We start from the raw sequence: 6,000 nt of genomic DNA, 5'->3' as shown, positions 1-6,000 counted from the left end.
CCCCGCGCCGGCCGTCCCTCCGCGGGCGACTGGCCTCGCCTCCCCGCGCCGCCAGCCCGGCCCCCTCCCCACCCCTCCCTTCGCCTCGCCTCGCCTCGCCTCCCCTCCCCTCCCCTCCCCTCCCCTCGCGGCCGGCGGAGGGATCCGCCGCTCCCGGCGCCGCAGCCTAGCCTGGAGGGCGGTGGGTGGGGCGCCCGGCCCGCCCGCCCGGCCGCGGGAGGCGCGAGGCGGGGCCGCGGCCAGGCCCGCCCCTCCGGCCCCGCCCCGCCGCCTCGGGCTCTTCCCATTGGTCCCCCTGTCCGTCCGTCAGCCCCCGGGCCCCACCCCTCAAGCTAGGCTGAGCTGTGCCTACGTCGGCCTCGACTCCCGGGGGCTGGAGGAGTTACCTTTGGAGCCCGAAAGGAGGAAGGAAGCAAAATATCAACAACGCCGAGGCGGCTCGGGCGCTCGGTCCCGGTCCCCACTGCCCGCCGCGCGCCTGTCCGCCCCCGCGCCCACGGCGGGGGCCCAGGCCCCCCGGCGCCGCCCAGGGCCCGCGCGGACGCCGGCCTCATTTGTTATTCCCCCCGCCCGGAGCTGCGGCTGCCCGGTGTTGAAGATCCCCCGGACCCGAGGCGAGGGCCACCCCTCCCAGCCGTGACACCCCCTTCGCCCAGCGGGGCCGGTGAGTAGGGGAAAATAATGCGCCTGCCGCTTTAAGAGGCCCCCTCCCCCACCCCGTCCTGGGTTTGGGGTGGAGGGTGGTCGGGACCGTCCCCCTGAGGGGTGGGATGGGGTGGCCCCCGGGTGGGAGGAACTCGCGGAGCGGGCTGTTTCCGGGCGGCGTCGGTGGGAGACTACGTGGGGGGCTGCTTGTTTGTGTGGGGGACGCGGCCGGGGACAAGTGCAGGGGGTTCTAATTCCCCTGCGCGTCGGGGTCGGGGTGAGACCCGCGCTTCGGGGCGCGCCCGGCTGCGGGTGTCCGGGGTTTACGACGGCCTCCGAGTGGTCTGGGAAGGGGCGCCATCCTCAGAGGGGGGTCTCCGGTGACAGCCGGGAGCGACTGACATTTTAACAGGCGGCCCTCCCTCCCTCTCCCTCCTCGCGCCGCCTGTTCACTCCTCCTTGGCCCGAAATGGTGCAGAAGGGGGCCTGGGAGGGCGGCGGGAGGGTGGGGGCGGGGGGAGCCGCAGCTGTTTGGGAAGCGGGGGAGGGAGGGGGGACGTCGTTCAGATGACACCGGGGTGGTGGGTTGGGGTGTGTGAGTGTGTGTGTGTCCGGGCCCGGGTTTGCCGGGTGCCTGTGGAGTTGGGACGCAGGGCCGCCTCGGGCGTGGGCACGCGCGACCCTTCCTGGGGACCTCCTACCCCCGTTCCGAGACCCCTGATCTGGTTCGTCAGCAGCCCCAGTCGGAGAAACCCTGGCCAGAAGTTTGCAGCTGTTCAACATCTGGGCACGAGTTCTCCAGTCCTCTCCACCAATGGCAGGCTGGACTGGTCTGGGAGTGGGGGTCGACGCTGAGTTTGGGGGGCTTTCCGGGAGGAAGGGCCACAGGAGAGGAGGATGCATCTTGTGTCTCGCCCCCATGCCAGCCTCCCCCATCAGGTTGGGGTCTTAGGGGGATGGGAAAAGGCTCCTTCTCCTTAGAGAATCCAGGGGACCTTTCAGCAGCCTCCGGAGGTCTGTCCCCCCGTGCGGGGAGGGGCCTGGGTGTGGGCACACTCAGCACCACGGACTAGGTTACCCCAGGTTTGTCCTTCCGACTGGGAGGCTCCCTGTACCTCCTCCTAAACGTGCATTGTTGGTGGGTTGGGGGAGGGTGCAGTGGGTGGGTCCTGTGTCCCCCTTCCCAGTGCCCGGTCCCCTTTGTGAGGGCTTCTAGTTGGCCTGGTTTCTTTGGTTTGGGGGGGGTGATCCTTCCCCCCTCCCCCAGCCCCTCTGTGGGTCTCCTAGGCATTTTGGGGGCCAGCCTGGACTATGGGAAGTTTGCCATCTGGGGCGGTGACCTTGGGCTGCTCTGGCCTCGAGGTAGGAGGGGAGCCCAGGCCAGCTGGAGACTGGGTGTAGTGAAGTTAGGGAGCCCGCCTCCCGCTTCTCCTCAGCCCCCCGACACGGAGGTCCTGGTGGCCAAGGAGAACATTGAAAAGGCACATGTCAGTGTTCACAGCTGTCCCGCCCGCCTGTGGCCACTGGGTCACACCCGCCCCAGGACTTAGCCTGACTGTCCCAGCTCCCACGGCCTGCCTGGGAATGAATTTCCTTCCTGTGGTTTCCCAGTGTGTGGGGCAGGAGATGGGGGCGGGGTGGGATCAGCGTGAGGGTGGCTGAGGACCCGTTTATATGGGGTGACGGGGGGACGCTAGAGCTGATGTGGCTCTTTCCCAGTGTGTCCCAGCACAGGTGTTTGGACCCTTAGATGTCACTGGTCATATTCTCTTTGTTGTATCTCCCCACCCCCCACGTACTCCGTATGTGCTTGTGTGTGTGTGTGTGTGTGTGTGTACATTCGTAAGGGAGGGGTCTCTGGTTTCCCTGGGAAAAGGAAGAGTTTGCGCTCACACTCCTTTAGAGACCAGAGAGGTTGAGCCTTTTACCTGAGATCACACAGCAAATCTGTGTCAGACCTTCTGTCTCACTGCTCTGTTTCGGGCATGAGTTCGTAGTAGGGAGAGACCATGAGAAGATGAGAAGGAAAACAGAATTCTTGCTCACGGAACCCCCGGTCCACGGGGAGAAGCGGGACCCAGCCAGAGAGCCTCACACGCTTTGTGTTGGGGGATGGGCAGGAGAGGTTAGGTTAGAGCTTCTGCCTCACATAGCCATTGGCTGGGGCAGAGCGGTGGGGGGTTTAGGAGGGTGGCTGATACTGCCCGTCTTCACCCCACTCTGTTCCTTCTGCTCCCCGTGCTGGAGGGGCCTGGACTTCCCAGCTCTGTCCTGGCTCCTGGCTCTTCTCGCAGACGGGGAGGTACTGTAGTCCTTCTGGCTGGTGTTATATAATCTTTCTCCAGCAGGTTTTTTTTTTTTTTTTTTTTTTTAAATCTTCCCTGGTCTTTCCTGGGAGGTGTGTGATGGGGGAGAAGGTGGAGGGTAGGCTCCCCAGGTGGGGTGTAGGGTAGCAGCCGCAAGGAGGCTGGCCGAGGCCCGCTAGCCGCTTAGGGGTACCGGGGAGAGGAAGCCTGAGGTCAGACCCTCATTGATTGTGACCTAACCCCTCCCACTCTTCCTCCTCACCCCCTGCCCTGGGAAGGTCTCTCTGTTGTGAGCATCCCTGGCCCTCGTGCCCCCGGAGAGGCCCGGCCCGCAGCTCGGCTTGCTGCCCTTCTCCCGCCGGCCACCTGGGCCTGCGCTCCCTGGCCGGCACTGGTCCAGGATCCTGGGGCTCACGCCAGCCTGGTGTGGGTGGGCCCCGTGTCCGACACTCTGCCACCCACTCCTCTGCCTGCAAGGGCTCAAGAGGAGTCGGGGACAAACGGTGGCTGCAGCGTGTCCCTACTTGCATCTGGAGCCAGGGCCCCTGTTTCTCTGCCCTTCCAGTCCAGGAGGCCGTGGCCTCCCTGGAGAAGAGGAGTTGATGGGCGGGTGGGTAGTAGAGGCCCGACCTCTGGGGCCCGGGTTGTAGCTGGCATCCGTTCAGGTGCCGGTGTGGCTGCGAGCATCGGCTGTGGGCCTGGAGCCCGCCGTCAAGGGTCAGCCCCTGGGTCTCGTGGCACATTGGTGGTGGGTCCTCCCCACCCCTGGGGACCGTGGCCGGGACTCTCCAGGCTCTCCAGGCCACCTGGTCTGAGCAATTATCTCCCTTTTTACAGGGAGGAGGTGGCGGTGGCGCGAGAGCCTCGGCATCACTGTAATTGCCGGTGGCTTTTATGAGCCAGTCATGGGGCCGGAGTCCGGCCAACCGACCGTCCTTCTGTCCCAGTTTGGTGACTTACTCATAGTGGGAGGGGGAGGTGTGAGGCCCTAGCCGCCCTGTGCGGGACGCAGGACACCTGGCCGTGTTGTGACGGATGCTGCCCAGCCTGTCCACCCCGGCAGGCTGCGGGAGGGACCCACGGGTGGAGCTGGATCGGGGGACAGAGGTGGCTCTGGCTCGGCCTAGGAAGGATGGCGATCTCTAAGCGCTTTCTTCTCTGGCGATTCTAGGCAGCTCTGCTGAAAGGCCTTGCACGTCGGCCTTGTGAGGATGGGATATTATTTATTTTCTCTTCTTCCTTGCCTGAAGCCGGAGAGAGTTTGTCCTGGAGCCTTTGGGCCCCTTTCCACCCCCCCCCACAGGGGCGCTGCATGGGGAGCTGGGAGCAGGGTCCCATGCAGGGGTGCTGCGTGGGGGGCTGGGAGGAGGGTCCCATGCAGGGGTGCTGTGTGGGGGGCTGGGAGCAGGGTCTCCTGCAGGGGTGCTGTGTGGGGGTGTGGGAGGAGGGTCTCATGCAGACTGTAGTGCCCAGACATACCTGGCACGCCCCCAGCGTTCAGTGGCGCGTGTGTGAAGGTGTGCAAGTACACACGCGCGCACACGAGTGTGTGGACACCCACGGAGCAGCTGCTGGCCTGCGGGGGGTGCGGAGGAGGGCAGTGAATGGAAAGATGATTAAAGGATCGGAGGCTTGGGGCAGGTGGGGGGCGAGGGTTGAGAACTGAGCGGAGCAGGCCGCACGGAGGGTAGACCACCGCTGGACAGCCCCCCGGCCCACCTGGGTCACTGCCCCTGCTGCACCCCCACGTGCCCCTCCCCGAGGCCCTGGCTCACACCGCCTCTGCCTCTTATGCTGACCTGTGCCCTGGGTAAGTCAGCTTTCAGGGGTCCAGGAGTGTCCCCAGCCTTGTGATCAGAGCACCTGGTGTCCTGCTGGGCACCTCTAGTGCATGTCACCCTCCCCACCCACCCAGAGGCGTAGGGTGCCGTCCGAGTCCTCGGGCATTGTGGGGGTAGATCTCCTGGCCTGGCTGGCCCCCAAGCCCCTTTATCTGGTTTTTCCTTTTCCTGAGGCTGTGGCCACAAGCCCCCCATTCCTGGGAACCCAGCTGTACTTCTGGCTGGTCCTGGCCGGCTGCAGACCCTGCGTGGGACCCAGACGGCCTCTGCAGGGCTGGGGAGTGCCCGCCGCCGGGCTCCCTCCCTCCTGCTGCAGGCTGCGAGGGGAGGGACTTGTCCAGAGCTTGGCCTGTTGCTGGCCACACCCAGGCGGGACCATATTTACTCATTTAAACGCACTCTCCCGGGAGGCTCCGGGCTCTAGGCCTGGTCACTGACCTTGGCTTGGTGCCCCTGGCCGGGCACTCTGGACCCTCCCTAGGAGTTGGGCAGACCAGGGACGCTTGTAGAAAGGGGGACATTCTCGCCCTCTGGTCAGGGGAACTTCACCCTTGGTGGGACCCTTTGCCCTGTTTGCCAGTACGCCCGGGAGACCTGCAGCTCAGAGCTTGGAGCCCCTGGGGGCCGGAAGAAGGGAACTTCCCTCTGTCGTGTCCCCGTGTGCCAAGCTCCGTGCCAGGTGTGGTGGCACGAAGACTTGTCGTTTCTCTGCTCGGGGAGCTGACCCAGAGATTTAAGTGACTTGTTCAGGGGTCGTCTGCTCCGCCCCCTTGTCTTCACGTCACTTGATCCAGCTGGAGCAGGAGGACCTCGCGGACCCCTCTTCCTGGTCAGGAGGTGGCGAGGCCTTGTCTGCGGTTAAGGGAAGGGCCCGTGTGTCCCTGAGGCCGGAGGCCCGGGGAGGCCGGGAGGATGAGTGGCAGGATTCCCTGGCAGGGGTCAGCGATGTGGTTTGGGGGCCCGCTGAGGGAGACGTCGCTTTGGCTCCCCGAGAAGGTGCTGCCCCCCGATTGAGTACCGTGGGAGGAGGGCCCACAGAGAAGGGGTGTGAGGGGGGGCCCCCGTGACCCCTGCTGGTGCCCCCTTGAGCTGCGCCAGAGCTCTGGCTTGTCTGAAGGCCGGAGGCCTGGCTGGTGGGGCCTGTGCCCCGGAAGGAGTTGCTGGCACCCCCAGGGGAGGAGGTGCAGTGAGCCCGCCTCTGCGCTCCG

The 6,000-nt window shown here is 65.7% G+C and overlaps 1 protein-coding gene across 3 annotated transcripts in view; it reads left to right on the top strand.

The window, feature by feature from the left end:
* The first annotated feature begins 312 nt into the window (after positions 1-312).
* Positions 313-6,000, top strand: part of MEF2D (myocyte enhancer factor 2D) — a 31,154-nt gene continuing 25,466 nt past the window's right edge. Inside the window, exon 1 of one of the 3 annotated variants that reach the window (XM_039251337.1) lies at positions 313-664. The gene's annotated coding sequence lies outside the window, so the exon portion shown is untranslated. The remainder of the gene's footprint in view (positions 665-6,000) is intronic. The other 2 variants (XM_039251340.1, XM_039251339.1) reach the window with 2 other exon arrangements.

The sequence above is a fragment of the Hyaena hyaena genome, unplaced genomic scaffold (genome assembly GCF_003009895.1).
Source record: "Hyaena hyaena isolate Hyena2069 unplaced genomic scaffold, ASM300989v1 scaffold_385, whole genome shotgun sequence".
Lineage (NCBI taxonomy): Eukaryota > Metazoa > Chordata > Mammalia > Carnivora > Hyaenidae > Hyaena > Hyaena hyaena.
Note: the sequence above shows the minus strand (reverse complement) of the source record. Positions and strands in the feature narration are given on the sequence as shown.